The 16,229-nt window shown below is 43.4% G+C and overlaps 1 long non-coding RNA gene across 2 annotated transcripts in view; it reads left to right on the top strand.

Moving 5' to 3' along the window:
• Positions 1–16,229, top strand: part of LOC126511969 (uncharacterized) — a 59,747-nt gene that overhangs the window by 13,215 nt on the left and 30,303 nt on the right. For both annotated transcript variants that reach the window (XR_007594842.1, XR_007594841.1), the window contains exon 2: positions 28–295. This is a non-coding gene — a long non-coding RNA (uncharacterized lncRNA). The remainder of the gene's footprint in view (positions 1–27; positions 296–16,229) is intronic.

Below are 16,229 nucleotides of genomic sequence, written 5' to 3' on the forward strand. Positions count from 1 at the left end.
AATGCCCCTTTCTGTTGGTGGTTTTAGATTCTGCTCCAAGAATACCCCTGGGAGAAGAGACGTACACTGTCTCACAAGCTTCGCTTCTGTCTGAAGAGCGGGTTTGAAGACATTCCTGACTCCTTTAGGCAGCCATGGCAGCGCCCGCAAACTGAGGAGGGCTACGCCGTCCTGCATTTGAGATCAGCCTAAGCTCCACTCAGAGTCCTTGTCCCAAAGAAAATACACACAAACAGTCTCCAAAACAGACAAATGAACCAACGAAATCACAAGTCAAGTTGACAGCTCAGAGAAGGTAAATATCTAGATTAATAAAGGCCGCAAAGGTATGCGCATGCCTGTGTGCTGGGTGGGCGGGGCGAGAAGGAGAGAGACGTGAAAAGGAGCCCTTTGACTTGTCCAACAGCTCAGACACAGAATCTCATCTACTGTTCCCTTATGGCACATTATGGAACACAGGCGTCCTTTTCGTCAGTGACAGAGAGAGTTGAATGGCCCAAATCAGTCATCACTTTGATGACATTAGCACGAAATTGTTGAGAAATGGATTTTCTTTTCACTATCAATCAGCGATATGTTCTAGAAGAATCCAAATATTACTCGAACCAGGGTCATTACTTAGTTTACCACTCAGACAGGATTTTGCTGATTATTGAACTAGAAAACGCCCCTCCTTTCAGATAAGTCAGGAACTTGCAAAACCAGACTGGTGCTTTATAGACTGGGAAAGGAGCCTTGAGCAGTCTACTCAAACCACCCTGGCCTTCGATCTAAAGAAATTATAAAATGTAGCCAGGCAGCAGTGGTGCATGCCTTTAATCCCAGCACTTGGAAGGCAGAAGCAGGCGGATCTCTGTGAGTTCGAGGGCAGCCTGGTCTGCAAGAGTGAGTTCCAGGACAGCTAGGACTATTACACAGAGAAACCCTGTCTTGAAAAACAGAAAAAAACAAACAGAAATCATAAAATATGATTTAAACATTTTACGTATTACTGTTGTGTGTGTGTGTGTGGCCTGTATGTGACTTTGAGTGTGAGATGTGGTCCTGGTTTGTGTGTGGAGGTCAGAAGACAAATTTCAGGAGTCAGTTCTCTGCCTCCACTATGAGAATTGAACTGGGGTTTCATGGTTGCATGACAAGCATCCTGCCACTGAGCCATCTCACCAGCCCTAAAATGGGATTTTTTTTAAATAACTAGAAACCCATTTCAGATCCTCTGAGTGACTCAGGTGCCTTACTCCTGCAATGATTGTCAAAAAAGAATGTCTGGGGACATTTTTAATGTTAGGAGGATTGCTGCTGGCATCTAGGAAGAGGAAGGAGAGATGGGCTTAGCAGCCTCCAATGGGCAGGGAAATTCTACTCAAGGGAGAATTATCTGGTTCCCAATGGCAGTAGTCCAAGGTTGGGAAGCTTGTATCGAAGTAGATCTACCAAGACTGAGTTTCTGCAAGGTGTCTGGTTTCCTGTCCACTTGTTGTTGCATTCTTTGCTGTAGATCTCAGCAGGAAGTCAGGCATGCAGGCATCTAGCCTAGATCCAAGCTATAGATGCCGTGTTTCTCGAAAGCAGTCAAATGACAACATCGGATCACTCCCATGTTTGCAGGGAACATAAAGAGACACCCTCGTCCTCGACCGGTGCCCTAACAAGGAGATTAAAGTCACTCGGAGGCAGGCAGTGATGTCAGTTTCTGAATCCTTGCTTTACCTTGGCCCTATTGACTATTGCAACGCTTAGAAAAAAATGGTTTCTCTGGTTCTTTGGGAAGCAGAGACCAGTTTTTGTAAAAGTACCACAAACCTGCTTCAGTGTGAAGCATGCAACACACCCACAAACCCTGTCCTGGCAGTGAGGCAGTGAGGATGTTTGAGCTCTACCCTTCCTGCAGCAGTTAATCTTAGAGCTGGTACTTAGTCGGTGTGGAGATAGAAACAGGAACCCAAGCAAGAAGGTTGATTTCTGAGAATTATGCATCCTGTAAGCAGAAGGATGGGGCGCTCAACCTAGACTACGGAGAAATGTTTGTTTAACTTCACCTTCGCTTGACCCTGTGGTGATACCATGTGTACCCTCTTATCTACCTCATGGTGATTTTTTTTTCATCAGCTCCTGTAAAATGTTTTGGCTACAGTGAAAGCTGATATCTCTCACTTTGTTCAAATAGATTGGGAAACAAACTCTAATTTAAGGGAAAAAAAATCCCAAGGCTAGAAAGGGAACCCAAGTGGGTTAGAGTTTGGTTTTATTTCACCAGTTCTATTGGCATGGGGTCATCATTTGTAAATTAGAAATACAATCTGTGTTGAATTGCAAAAGGCAATTTAAATATCTTGGCATGTAAAGTGTGCAATTGACAGGCCCATTCTTGAGTTTTCCTTGTGTATTACAGCCCAGTTTCTATATAGTTATAAAACAGGGCCATGTCCAGCCTTATGAGTGGGTACAGTATGCAGAGAGAATCTCAATAGCCCTTTCAGATGGGGCCAGAGTGTAATGTGACCCCACTGTAATTGGTAACCTATAAAGGAATGAGTATCCAGAGATCACCATTAAGTCCTCTGATAAAGAGGACTGACCTAGAAGAAAGAAATCCCAGGGGACCTGAGTGAGCCTGTAATCAGAGAAGCCACAGGGCAGTGGGCATCTTTACTGCTGGCAAAAAAAAAAAAAAAAAAAAAAAAAAAAAAAAAAAAAAAAAAAAAAAGCTGAATCTGTTCCAGTAACAAGGCAACCTTCTCCAGGGCCAGCATGTAACCCACAAAAATGACCCAAGGTTGGTTCCATGTTCCCTAATTAGTGGTCTCTCACTCAGGTACTGGCAATAAACAGGAACTGTCTGCTACTCCCCTGGGCTGCTTGAAGACTGGCCAGCTCAGATCTTACCAGCTTCAGGAGAATCTGGTTTACCTAGAGAGGCGTCAGGACACCCTGCTCTGTGATAACTAAGAAGCAAGGGTGATAAGCACAACGTTATTCTTTCATTCATTGCCACATTCAAAAAATACTTTCCATTTTAATCGTATTTGTGGTCGACGAGAGAGCGGTGCCTTTCTGGAAAATGTCTTTAATTCCCAAACCAGAGGCACAGGCATCCTCATTTGTCTTCTGCTCCTTGGAATCCATCCTGACTCTGGGAGACCAGCTGCAAGACTTCAAGGCTGTGTAAGAATCACATCAGCCCAAGGGTGAAACTAGACGTCAGTTGATTCTTAGAGCTAAAAGGGACTTGGAGGTTGTGGTTATTTTACAATGGAAGTAGAGAAAGAAGAAACCTGGGCATTAAGGTACAAGGATATTGAATGCATGAGTTACAATTTACACTAGGTGTTTTGCATCCAAGATCCATTGTTCTTTTTATTACACTCTTCTGAATAAAATTATTTAGTCCCATAATTGATCATGCAAATATCTATAAAACATATTTTCATAGAAAATTATTCTTAGGTGCCCCAGGGTTTCAATTGCACAACATAATCTGGTGTAACATATTTGCATGAACAAATTTCTTTAGTATCTTTTCCTAAAACTAGACCTGTTGTCTTAAAACCAAAACCTAAACCAAAACAAACTACATGTTATATGATTTCATTTATATGAAATGTCACAAACAGACAAGTCCGTGGAGATTGGGAAGTATAAACTGCTGGGTATGTGAAGGCGGAGGAGAGGGCTTGGGAAGTGGCTGTGATTGGGTAAAGCTCCTGGCCTGCTTTGGACGGTAAAAATGGCAGCTTGTACTTCCGGTACCCCCGCCGTTTCTACAGTCCTATGTACACCCGTTTAGCCCTTGCTCCCTCTCCTGAAATGAGTATTATCACACTCCCTCAACTTACAGATTAGGGAGCCGAGGCCCAAGGAGGTTCCATGAGTGTTTCATGCTCGCCCGAATGGCGCGCTTCATCTCACGGGCTTGCTCTAGAACCTGCACAAAGACCGCAGGGCTTGGCTTCTTCTGATTTCAAGCAAGGTCACTGCAGGTTGAACACTGGGGGTGAGAGGTCATGATAGCGGAGGAGCTGAGGGTGGCCCAATGTAAATTTGGCGTTGACTGGGTTTACAGCAAAGTTTGTCTGGACAAACAGAGAAGCCCTCCTGCTGGTCATGCCAACGGTGTGACTGACGTCAACACCAACCCACACTGGCTCTTGTTTGCTTTGACCTGCGGCCCACAGGCATCTCTCACAGTAGATTGGTCTGAGTGATAGACCTTTATCACACCTAGAGTGGTCCCTCCAGTAGGAAGGATGTAGCAAGCACGGCCCTCCTTTCTGATGCAATATTAGCAGCTATTTCAGTGCACTGTGACCTCGAGGGTTAATATGAGCACACACCGTCCACTCTTGAACCCCTGTAGGAAGTGAGCGGCAAAGCAGGCTTTCGTGTTGCTTTATGTTTTAAAATAGTATGGACTGACTTCTGAGTGAAAGAAAATAAGTCCCCTTGGAGATTCAAAATGGCTTTCCTTATGAGTCAACAATACATAGAAACAACAATTTTTCATTTTGTTAACTACTTCAAAGTAGATAATTTCCAGTGTCCTAATTATTCTTTTTTCTTATTTAGCTTTAAATTTATAATCACAAGCTTAACTCTGCAATCCAGCTAGACTTGATATGGAGGTAAATATGGAACTCAAAGAACTTCAGTGAGAGCATAGATTATAGGTATTGTTAGCAGATGAGGCGGGGGTGCTGTCCAGACCTACAGAGAGAATGGCAGGGCCTACAAGTCAAAACCATTAGAGTTCTCCCCTGCCGGCTATGGTGACCTTCTTCCGGGTCTTGCCATTTCTAGACCCCAAACGCTCCATGGCTTCCACGATGCTCATGCCTTCTTTCACCAAAAGATTGCATGTTTTCGTCCACTCAGCCTTGACAGCACAGATGAACAGCAGGGGACCATTTGTGTTTGCTGCAGCGTTTGCCTTGGACAAGAGTCCAGAGCATGGATGATGTTTCAGGATGTTTCCATCCTCAGTTTTCTCCCGTAGATGGACGGACCTGCTGCCGATGCCATAATGGCGGCTGAAGTTGAACCCTAGCACATAAGTCCAGGAACAATTCTGTGAAAGGAGAACCCTTATATCCAAATCATTTCTCTCCAATGCTCAGAACACCAGAGTTTTCTGCTGTCTTTGGAACTTTGTCCACAAACAGCTTTAAGAAGACTTGTCTCAAGGGTGTACCATAGCCTTGGTGCCAAGGGATGCAGTGGGGTTGACCATGGCTTCAGCAAGGGCAACAGGAGATGCCAACTTTCTGCCCTACTTTTTCTTAACGATTTTGTCTTTAAAATAAATGAAACATATGGACAATGCTCAGCACAGGAGCGCTAAGCTCTGTGGGGAGGGATGAGCTACAGTGGCAGACCCAAGCCTCTGCCTGGGTTTTGAAGCCAGTAAGAACCTATCAGTCACGAGCTCCAGGACAGATTAGCTACTGTCTCAGGGCTTCGATTTCTTGAGAACTGAAGCAATGGCAATATTAACTTGCAGTGCTGTAGCAAAGCTTAAACGACCTTTCCAAGGACAAAATTACAGCAACTTAAACAGCTGAATCAGTCTTATTGTCAATTCTAGAATTAAGTCACTATATATATGTGTATATATATATATGTGTGTGTATATATATATATATATATATATATATATATATATATAATTATTTTCCTTATAAAGCTGAAACAAACCAGTAGAAAGAGTGTCTTCGGGATGTGACAAGGCCATTGCATACATGAACTCACAGCAACTGTGGCTGTTTGTACAAGACCTGCATGAGGCCAAGCAAGACAACATTCTCGCATGGAATGGGGAGGGGGCCATGAGCCTCACCCTTAGCTGAGGAGCTATGGACAGTTGATGGCCTCTGAAAACTCCTGGTAGCTCAACCACACTTCAGTGGGCATCCTCAAACCCAGGACTATCTGGACCACACAAATTAGAGTCAATAGGTTCATTAAAACAACAACAACAAAAAGATAAAGTTTAGGGGAGTAAAAAACGTTGGAGGTAAATCTGGGAAGAGTTGGTGTGATCATGTCTGGAGTTTCCAAAGAATTAATAAAAGCTTAAATTTCAAAATTTTACATGTAATTTAATTTTTAAATTAGCATTCACAGAAGCAGAATTTCTTGTGGTATCTACATACATGTTGTAAGGCACAAACATGCTTAGTTGTAGTGATTTTTCTCACCTGCTTCCTCGTCTGTACCCTCCTACCCCGGTACCCCAGCCTACTTCACATCACACGGTTCTATTTTCCTCGCCACTGCCCATTCTTCAGAGTCCCTTTCCCTCTTTCATGTGCCCCTGCCTAGTCTCCCTGCCTCAGCTCATCACGGAAAAACATAAAAGCACACATAGGAAAGTGAGAAGCTAGGATCTGTCTTTCTGAGACCACCTCACTTAAAATAGCATTTCCCAGTTCCGTTCATTTCCCTAAAATTTTCATGATTTCTTTCTCTATATGGCTGAAAAAAATTCCATTGTGCACATGGGTCACATTTTCGTGAACCCTTCATGTGTTCGTGGCCATCTAGACTGCTTCCGTCTCCTTGCTGTTGTGAACGGAGCAGGAATAAACGCCGACGCGGGAGGCTCTCTAGGATAGGACACAGAGTTTCTCGCTTCCCTCAGTGCTCTTAAGAGAATGCTTGCAATCACTGCTTTTCCTCTTTCTCCCAAATCCCTAAGGAAACTGGCTGGTTTCTTCTATGAATGGAAGGTATAAGAGACACACGTTATTCATCCAGAAAGCTAAAGAGAATTGTGTGTGTCTCACATGGAAAAGAAATACCCGCTTGTGAACATTGAGAGGTCTTCAGGGGACGGTGGTGGACTGGCCTGTTTCTCCTGTCCCTCTTAGCCTTATAGTGTGCGCCCTTGGTTCTGAGATCCCCTGTCATCAATCACACACCTACACCTTGTCTCACGATTGATGTGCATGTCTGTCTAGGAATCGTCCCATTTTCTAGCCATGTCCATCAGTCAATCAGAAACAGCACCCAATTATTTATTCCTTGAGCCCTTCTTGGTTGAGGACTCTTCACACGTGCTTGCCTGTGTCTCGTGCTAAACTGTGTGTCCCTGGTTAGAGACTGTCTTGTTAACATCCCCTTTCATGGAAACTACCGAGAGGACAATCTTCAAAGCAAGGAAAGCAACATGAGCACAGTGGAAGGATGCAGTGTGGGACTGTTCAGAGGGAGAAGCCAGCAGGGGACCCTGCCTCGTCTTCCCTCACACAGCTGTCCTTCTCATCTCTGGAGACCAGGACTCTGTTCTGCTTACCTTTTCCCCAGTCCTCCTGGCCATTCCTACCACCCAGGTTAGCCAGATTGTGTACACTCAAGGCCACTACATAAAAGAGTGTACCGACACTATTCAATAGAAGCATTGCAGGAACCGTAAAGTTCCATGCATCAGTTAAACATTCTGTAATCACACACAAAAAAATAATAATAAAATGAAGCTGAGGCTGGAACTCGGCCTCAGTGTTTTGGGGGTTTACTGTTCTTTCAGAGGATGGGACTTGGGTTCCCAACATCAGCATGGTGGCTTTCAGGACATCTGGCCCCTCTTCTGGCCTCTTTTGGATCCTGCACACATGTGAGAAACATCTATATCTATTCACCCAGGAACACACATATACACATACACTGAAAAATAATAGTTCCTCAAAAAGATAAAAAGAAGCCAGGCATGGTGGCACATGCCCTTAATCCCAGGACTAGGGGAGCAGAGGCAGGTAGATCTCTGTGAGTTTGAGGCCAGCCTGGTTAACAAAGAAAGTTCCAGGACATCCAGGGTTGTTAGACAGAGAAACCCTGTCTCGAAAAAAACCCCAAACAAACCAACAGTAAATAAATAGAAATAAAATTCAGTTTAAGGATATTTTATTAAACCCTATGCATCCGAATGGTATCATTTTAACATGTAGTCAATGTGAAAACAGTTGAGCTGTCTTAATCTCTTCTCACCCCGGACAAACATTTGATCCTGCATGTGTACTCTGTATTTCCACCACACCTTTACTGTGTCTAGTCACATCATGTCTGGTGACCACACATGACCAATTGGTGCGGTATTAGCATAGGGCTGTGCCACGGACATTCAAGATAATTTTATTTGTAGAAGCAGAAGGGCTGGGGGTGGGGGTCTTTTCTTATAATTGTCATAGAGATGCTGTCTAGACCAGTGCTTTTACACACACTGCTCCATTGACTTGAAAGTGGCTTTTACTTTGATGGTTCATCATCAGTTCACTATCATCAGTTGCTATGGCAGTGCTATTTCTTCCGGGAGGCTGACTTCATCCTCACAGTATCCTGTGTCTTTGCTCCCTAGCACTTATTTGGAGATATATAGGTGGATATATATATAAATATATATGTATATATAGGTGTATATATATATATATATATATATATATATATATTATACATTGGTTTTTTTCGAGACAAGGTTTGTCTGTTTCTTTGGTGCCTGTCCGGGAACTAGCTCTTAGACTAGACTGGCCTTGAACTCACAGAGATCCGCCTGCCTCTGCCTCCTGGGATTAAAGGTGTGCACCACCACCGCCTGGCTTTATTTGGATTTTAATGATACAGTTACAGGTGAGAGGACTTGATTAAATGTCATCTCTGGCACCAAACAGTTCATACAGGACAGATTCATGCATGGTTTTGCTCACCTCGAATACTAGCTGGAGGCAGAACCCTTTGTGCCGAAAAGGGGCTCATCGTCTGTGATGTCCTGAGTCATTGCCAACGCTGACCCCGTGACTTTATGTCAACCAACCCCTGCAGTGTGAGACACTTGTTCTTCCAGCCTTGTATATAGACACCATGTGTGGAACAGAGACTGGATGCTGTTTAGGGCCTCTTGGGGGAAGAAAGCTGATCGTACCCTCTGTTTAATGCCTTTCCTGGTCAAAGTGCGCTGGTGTTCTGGCAAGCACCCCTCTATTAAAGCACCCCCTTTTCATGTTCCCTGGTGCAGCTGTCCTGTTTACTCATAGACCTGAGTGATCCCAAGTTTTATCTTTGATTCATTCACAGCACTTCATCTTTAATGACCACTTTAAACCAAATGCGTTTGAAAAGTGGGTTAGTTGGCGCTATGAAAAGCTAGCAGAATTTTGAAAGGGAGGATTGTGCAAGCTCTGATCAGAATCTTGGGTGCTGGGAAGCTGGGGGTAAACTCGTGCACTGTGTTTTCTCTTCCCGTGCTTCTAATATTCCTGCCGGTAAATAAAACTCAAACACAGGAGAGTTGCCTATGAAAACTGTAAGATGCATCATGGGCACAAGGCAAAATTCTTATAAGTCAATGTAACTTAACGATAAGCATATAGCATTGGTGGTCGTGGCTGAGGTTTGGTTCTCTGATAACATTGGACTAACGATGGTATTAGATTTAATTCCTGGTCCTATGTGAGCATCAGTAGCTGGGTGACCTTGGATAAGTAACTTCACTGCGCTGGGGTTCAGTTTTCCCTTCTAACCCCGCTAAGACTAAAACAATAACTTATCTAATAAGTATGTTCCAAACCTTAAGGACGCTTCATTATATAGTGTGGCACAGAGGGGACCAATTCATTGCAGAAGGGACACTTACATCTTAAAGGAACCTGTCCCTGTGTGGCTTGACAAAGTTGGTTGCGAATAAATGGAACTTATTTGGATTTTTAATGACATAGTTACCGGTAAGAGAACTTGATTAAATATAATTTCGGACACAGGACAGTTTATACAGGAGAGGTTTACATATGGTTTTGCTCACTTTGAATATTAGCTGGAAGCAGAACACGAGCTAACATACTAGGTACCTAGAGACATAGTCTTGTATTTTTGGATTTTATCTGCTTTCCCAAGTAATCATATATATTTCTAAATCTCAGTGGGACCATAAGTAATATGCAATTGCTTTCCTTATCTGTGGGTCCAGCTTGCACCAGATTTATTTATAATAGTCTTCCATAAAAGAAGTCGGCCTAGATATTCCATGGGTGGTGAGACTCACTATCTACTATGGCTGGAATGGGAAAGTCCCCAACAGGCTCAGGCATTTGACCATTTGGTCCCCAGTTGGTGGCCCGAGTCTTTCCCTGGATTTTCCCGGATTCTGTACTCAAAGATGAAGATAGTTTCATTTGTTCTCTCATTCATTTATCTTTAAAACACATCTTGAGTTCAACTAAGTCCGAGCTAAGTTTTAAGATGTGAAAGTGAAGAGCAGGAATCTGTGAACTGAAATCTACAGTAGTGGAGAGTGAAGACAGCTGACAATCCATAGATACCTAGAGCACTTTATACAGGCTTAGCACATGGACTATGGAGTGTGTTAGGTTGGCATGAAGAAACGAGAGCACTAAAGGGCGATTTCTAAAAATTATGGTAAGCCAGGTAGTGAGGGTGCAACTTTAAATTCTGGCACTTAAGAGGGAGAGGCCGGCATATCTCAGTGAGTTCAAGGCCAGCCTGGACTCCAAAGTGAGTTCCAGCACAGCCAGGGCTGTAACACAGAGAAACCCTGTCTTGCAAAATCAAAAGCAAGCAAACAAAAAAGGTATGGCAAGCCAAATCTGAAAGGAATATGAAAGTTGATAGAATCGAAACAGAGTTGCTGCTGGGTGGTGGCGGCTCAGGCCTTTGATCCCAGTACTTGGGAGGGAGCAGGCAAGTAGATCTCTGTGAGTTCGAGGCCAACCTGGTCTACAAGAGCTAGTTTCAGGACAGATTCCAAAGCTACAGAGAAATCCTGTCTCAAAAAACAAACAAACAAACAAACAAAAACAAACAAACAAACAAACAAACAAACCCACCACCACCACCAAAAACTGGAGTTGCGTTGTCAACACCAGAACTCTTCCATCACCACAAAACAAAACAAAACAAATCAGCAACAATTTAAGACTCCTAAGAGTCTGTGGAAATGACTCAGTAAACTGTTTTCCCAGTAAGCCTGAGGACTGAGTTCAGATTCCCAGCTCGTGTAAAACTGGCTGTGGCTGCCTAAGTCTGTACTCTGAATGCTGGGGAGGAAGAGATAGGCAGAGTCCTGGAGTTTGTAACCAATCTGGGAGAGTCTAGAAACTCCTGGGTCCATGAAAGATGTTGACCCAAGGAAAAAAAAATAACAAACAACTAAATAAACTGGAGAGTGACCGAGGAAGCCACCTGACACGGGCATCTGACCTCTACAGGCCTATGTACACATACACGCACATGTACACACATACAAGAGCACATACACATCACATGCAAATGAATGAAAGATAAAAGTAGATAAAATAAGGAGGTTCTAAAAGAAGGGCTCCTACATAGGGAGAACTGCCTGATCGTAGCATCACAAAAGAATCTTTAGAACCACAAACTTGCCCAGAGTCCACCACAGCATTTAACGAAAGGCATTTTGCGAGGATGTCTACCCAGCCATTGTCTCTGTTCAAGTCAGACGGACGCCACTCTTGTTAATCATTACGGTCAAGAAGATTTCGAAATGTCTGATGCAATCCTCTTCATTTGCCCCCTTGCCTTAACCCCTTTGAACTGCTCATAGCTTTCTATGGCAGGCACTTCTGATCGCAGCAGTTGGCTACTCTCCAATCAAAACCACTCTTTGTAGACTATCTCTCCAATACACACAGGTTTAGATGCACATCCATCTGATAGATAGCAGAAAAAGGAAGAGGGGAAATGATGTCAGGATTTAGGGAAAGCTTACATTGAATGGTGTTTGCGAAGTAGCAAGAATGTGGGTTGTGGAATGCTGGCAGCCTTGCAGAGCAGAAGCTGACCATGAGAGGCAGGTAGAGCCCAGGTCTGCAGAGATTTGGGGTAACCCTCCCCCCAAAGAATGTAGACTTGACTCTGAACGCAGTGGAATCCCAGTGGAAGCATTTGGGTGCACGAAAGAGCCAGTATTTTCCGTTGTCTGTGTTTTTGGCATGATTATGTTGGGATCCAGAGGGAGAACAGATAATGTCCTGAGTTAGAACATCTGCTATGGAAACGGGGACAATGGAGTGGAGAGCTTCCTAAGGGCTAGCACAGAGACTGGTAACTGGATCTATGTGGGGCAGCTCCAAAGAAACCGAAGAAAGTGGAGGTGGGTGCTGTGAACCCAGCACACGGGCTCTGAGCTTCTGAGTCTTCAGAAATAATGAGTCACAACGCATTGAGGATGAGAAATGGTTTGGAATTGAATTCATACAAGACATTCCCTTAAAAAGATTTTTTTTCCCCAAATGCTCCTAAAAAACACTTAAAAACATTTACATCTGGTGTATCTTCAAACAGTTAATATTTATAAGCTCAGTTGAAATTATTGATTGTGCCTGTGGGTTCTGCAGACTCCTGGGGCCTCTAGAACCTGAAGGATGTGGCAGACAGAGGTCCTGGCTATGCAGTCCTACCTCAGCCAAAATAGCCCCATCTTCCTTTCTTCGGACACTGGCCAGTTGACTCCCTGGGAATTCCGGAAGTGGGTTTGGAGCTTGTGGTGAGGCAGGCATGCCTGAGGCCTTCCAAGCCTTGGCGCTGGGAGAAACAGAAAGACACAAATGATTCTGGAGTTGTTTAAGCCTCCAGACCCACCGATCTGAAGTTCAGTCGCTCGTGCCATTGGTTAAGGGCCTGTGCTGCTGCTGTGTGTCCCGGGGAAGTTTGTTTGATTCTGTTTTGGTTTCGTTCATTGTCTGCTTCCATCCCTGAGAGTGACCATCCTATTGGGAGCTGTATTCACAAACTTTGCATATTGGCCTGTTTCTTTTTAGTTACAGATAAAGTTGTTTTATTTGACATGGTAAATATGCAAGCATCACAGGCCACAGAGGTCCCCGCTTCTCTTAACAATGGCATTTGAATAAAACATTTGTCACCAGAGTGGGCTGCAGGGTCCCTATTGCACCCCCCGCCCCCATCCCGTGAAAGCCAACTGAGCCACCAATCCGTTGAGAATTAACACACGCTGTTGTATTTGCGTTTTCTAAATATTTTCCAACTCCCATCATGTGCTTTTGTGTTCTGTTCTCCAAACCCCTGCCAAAACCTCCTCCGGCACCATTCCTTCCTGGGTTCCACCCCTGCCAAAACCTCCCCCGCCACCATTCCTTCCTGAGTTCCCAAGTCCTTTGGACAACAAATAAAACTTCCCATGGCCATTAGCCTCAGAGACATATTTTATGCATTAAAAAAACGAGGTGACACAAAGACATTCTTTTGTTACTTTTGGGTTCATGGATTCAGTTTCTTAAAATGAGTCTTTTACTAATTGAATGTAGATGATAGAGCTTTAATTCATATTTTTAGTATACGTTAACTGAGTGAGTACTCACAATGCATCTAGATTGAGGCTCCACTCCTGTGTGCAGTCAGAGGGCTGAAACTGAGGAATGTTTGGACATAGAAAGAGAAGATAAGAGGAATGCAGGGTTTAACTTGACTCTCCAAAGTTGTGCCCCTGCAAAAACTAACATTTATGTATGTTATGTTTGTATCCCTTGTCTTGAAAGTCTGCCTTTTCTTCTTAGCTGCCCTTAAATTCTCTAGATAAAGACGAGGCAATTTTATTTTCCCAACTACATTTACAGGAACTATATTAAAAATCAATGAAAATAAAATATATTTGCTAAGTATAAATTTTATTTTCTTTCATTCTTAAGGCCCATGCGTGTACTAGTGGTGTAGAAGTTGATGTCTTCCTGACATAAGAGAGACAAGCGTCATCCATCTTTGTCAGGGAGATCGATGACTTAGTTGGTATCATTATGGAGGCTGGGAAAACTGGCCTCTCTCTTGTCTTCACAAGTCCTGGCTGCTTTTCAGCGGACTAAGTATGCCATTCTATTATTATAGTCAGAGAGCGTCAAGCCTTAATGATTTCTTATACAAAATGCCCTTGAAAAAGAGACAATGAGGTGTCAGAAAACAATAGAAACTCGTTATCATCTTATTGCGCATCTATGGTATCTGAGTAAGCTTTCATCCCTCTTGGGAGCAGTGTATGTTACTTTGCTCCGATTGAAGAGCAACCAGCGAAAATACTCTTTGCATACTTTGCGGTCTCACTAAATTTCACAACTAGTAAAAATCATTAACATTATAAATTTATATTCGGCTTAGTGTTTTTGAAACAAGCCAGTTCTATTGTGTATCCAGAAAAAGGGGATGGAGGAACATTATTCTAAATGTTAGGCATGCTTCTTTCTTATTATTTTAAATGCATGTTCCATTTCCCTCTGTTGAATTTTAAACTAGGATTCTGGTCTGCAATTTCAAGGCAATGAAGAATTTGGAGGAGGATAATGGGCGCCATCCCGAACATAGCAATGTTTTAAGCCTCCCCGGTGTATGCAGATAAAATCTACTGTGGTTGGTGTGTAGGATTTTGATTATGAAGGCATGAATTATTTAAACAGCGTTTATACAACATAAGAACAGTTGTCTAAAAATACCCACAATCCTGCTCTTGCTCGCACGGCTGCATGTTCATGGGTGTCCCTGCTGTTACAGGGGACAGTTGGTTCCTCACAGATCTGACTCTCAGACCTGACTTGCATTTTGATTCAGAATTCTAGTTAAGCTCTCTAGTTGTCCTGTTTCTCGGGTTTGATTTCTCAGGCATGAGAATGAATCAATGACCCACCCTCGTATCACAAGCTCCAGGCTGTGATGTGCAGGTGCCTCTGGATTCAACGAGCTTTGATTCCATGAGTGGTTAAGAGAAGAAAGTCCTCTGCATCAGGGTGAGTTACACATTGGATGTGACTGAGGGTCTCTGCAAGGGCTGTCTGGAGTGATATCTGCGGTAGCATCCCGCAGTCCTGGGGGGCACTTCTGAGATTCCATCACCCTCCTGGGAACTAATTCTGTCTCTAGACCCTGCATTACAAACAGCAGCTTTTCATAGTTCAGAAGGCCCAGAGAAGAATGCCCAGGATGACCCATTGTCAAAACAGTCCTTGAGGAGCGAGGGAGAGAACATTGTAATCAGCTTTCCAGGTCTACGATATCCACTATAAAGAAGGCTTCGACTGTGGCTTCAGAATGGAAGATTTGTGTTAGCCTATAAAATTAGAGAAAAAGAAGTGCATTTCAGCGTGAAGCAGGGAAGCCATTTTTTTTTTAATGGTCCAGCTCTGAGAGTCCAGAGTGTGGGAGAGTCTAGTCTACAGAATGGAGCAAGGGCCTGTCACCTGGGTAAACTGAGCCAGGACTGCTGCTGTTCGGGGAGCTGAATAGTATATGGATCCTGACGGGGGGGGGGGGGGGGGGGGGGGGGGGGGGGGGGGAGATGCTCTGATTCTGTCAGCACGCAAGCATCCTCCGTGTGTCCCAGGAGCCACCCTGTCATCCTGTGACAGGCTCCTCACAAAACAGAAGCACAGAAACACAAATGCATGCTAGGAAGTCACCGGGCGATGTTCGGAGGTTCCAGGTTTATAACTATGAGATAGTATGTCTAGTTTTTAAATTTCTACATGCATAATTGCAGGGGTAGGAGCCCATGTCTCATGAGGTAAGACTTAATAGAGTTAAAGATGTTGGACCAAAGCCCAGCACATGTAAGTTACCTATGTTGGCTAGCTGCTGTTATTATGACCTCAGTTCTTTACTGGGGAGTACACTGACGGCTGAATCTTGGCTTAATTTAGGCAGGAACACACTAAGATGGAGTTCTGGTTAATGAGAGTCTACTGGGAAGGCTGGTCCAAGTTAATCCTCAACCTTTTGTGATTGCATACAGAACGTCTAACTGGAAGGGTTTTTGGACCAATAGATGATGGTGACTTTTTGTTTTCTTTTTACTTAAATATCAAAGCACCTGATATTCTTGTTCAACTCTTTGTTTTTCCAATAAACCATAAATAAGTTAGTTAACATTTTTAATTTCATCTAAAGTATCTAGTTTTTTGCAAATATCCATTTTGGCTAAACTATTAATTATTAGTCTTGTAAGAAAATAGAAAATAGTTCAGGAAATTAGTCTGAAATGATGTTTCTAAATCCTGAATTGAAAAAAAATAGTGCATCTTTTTAAAAGGTAAATGACTGGGAATATACTTTAATTGGTACATCTATTAGTACCAGGATATCCTGCAACACAAAGAATCCAGGTGATGGAGAAAGAAACACTTGGGTCGAGGGACAATAATAACACGTGTAGTAGGTTATTAGCTCTGTTCACTTTCTCACTCCCTCAGTAATGTTTAACAAGGCTTTAT

The sequence above is a fragment of the Alexandromys fortis genome, unplaced genomic scaffold, assembly GCF_014885135.2.
Source record: "Alexandromys fortis isolate MF-2015 unplaced genomic scaffold, M_Fortis_MF-2015_v1.1 scaffold_107, whole genome shotgun sequence".
NCBI classification, from domain to species: domain Eukaryota; kingdom Metazoa; phylum Chordata; class Mammalia; order Rodentia; family Cricetidae; genus Alexandromys; species Alexandromys fortis.